Below are 1589 nucleotides of genomic sequence, written 5' to 3' on the forward strand. Positions count from 1 at the left end.
TTCTGTCTCTCTCTCCCTCCCTTTCTCTTTCTGTCTCTCTCTCCCTCCCTTTCTCTTTCTGTCTCTCTCTCCCTCCCTTTCTCTTTCTGTCTCTCTCTCCCTCCCTTTCTCTTTCTGTCTCTCTCCCTCCCTTTCTCTTTCTGTCTCTCTCTCCCTCCCTTTCTCTTTCCTGCTCCTCTTCCTCCCTTTCTCTTTCTGTCTCTCTCTCCCTCCCTTTCTCTTTCCTGCTCCTCTTCCTCCCTTTCTCTCTCTGTCTCTCTCTCCCTCTCTTTCTCTTTCCTACTCCTCTTCTTCCCTACACCATCAGAGACTTCACCTGCATTGCAATATCATTTAAGATAAACACAAACCCCTTTTGAAACTTACCAGCAGTCAAGTAACAAGAACGAAGAATAATATGCCAGAGATGCTTACAGTTTCCTATATTATTAAAAAAACAATTAAAAAGCATAACTTTTTTTTCCTTGATATAAGAGGTAAGTTTAGTGACCAAAATATGAACATTTATTCCGTAAAGAAAATTATAATAATTTTTACTCTATGTAATAAAAATGAATTTAAACTTTTACGTTGATCTTGAATATTGATATTATATTTTTTTTAACTATATCTTAGCTATATTTATTTCGACAAATTGTATTATATATATATATATATATATATATATATATATATATATATATATATATATATATATATATATATATATATATAAGAAATGGAGCAGAATTTTTGTATTGAAATGTTACACGATGGTTCCCCCCCATCCACCCTTTGGCCCTATGGCCCTTTGGCCCTTTGGCCCTTTGGCCCTTTGGTCCTTTGGCCCTTTGGTCCTTTGGCCCAATCCACGATTCCTCCCCCTTCCCCTATGGGGAAGGGGGAGGAATTCCTATGGCCCTTTGGCACTTCTTTGGCACTTCCTATGGCCCTTAGGGCCATTCCTATGGCCCTTAGGGCCATTCCTATGGCCCTTTGGCACTCCCATGATTGCAAAGAGCCGGAGCTCAACGCCTGCAAGCCCAACCAGGTAAGTTCATGTCTCACCTCCTCATCCCGCTGTCTCGTTATAACCTTCTTGAAACTCTTTGCAAAACGTTAAGGTAAAACAAAAAAAGTTTGTTAAAAAGCCACGTGCGTAAGACTCGCGCTGTAAGTAAAAAAAGAAAAAGAAAAAAAGCGTCAAAAGAATTACAACGTAAAGGATATATGATGAAAAGTTGGAACTTCAGCCCGGTTTATTTTGAGGGGAAAGGAGGGGAGCTGATAGGGAGAGGAAGGGGGGGATGGAAGGGAAGGGAAGGGGAGAGATGGGAAGGAAAGGGAAAGGGGGGAAAGGAAGGGCAAGGGAGGGCTTGGTCCATGTCATTACATGACGGAAGAGACAGGTTCGTGACACTATGAAGACGTGTTGAGTATCACTGTCATCACTGCACCGCAGCATCTTGTCACTGTCATCACCATAGCATCTTTGATCTAGCAGACTGTCACTGCAACCTAATATCTATGGCACTCCTATGGCACTATGGCACTCCCACCTAATATCTCGCACTTTTATACTTAGCCACCGAGTCGCTAATATTGCGGAC

This window comes from Procambarus clarkii, chromosome 13 (genome assembly GCF_040958095.1).
Source record: "Procambarus clarkii isolate CNS0578487 chromosome 13, FALCON_Pclarkii_2.0, whole genome shotgun sequence".
NCBI classification, from domain to species: Eukaryota; Metazoa; Arthropoda; class Malacostraca; order Decapoda; family Cambaridae; genus Procambarus; species Procambarus clarkii.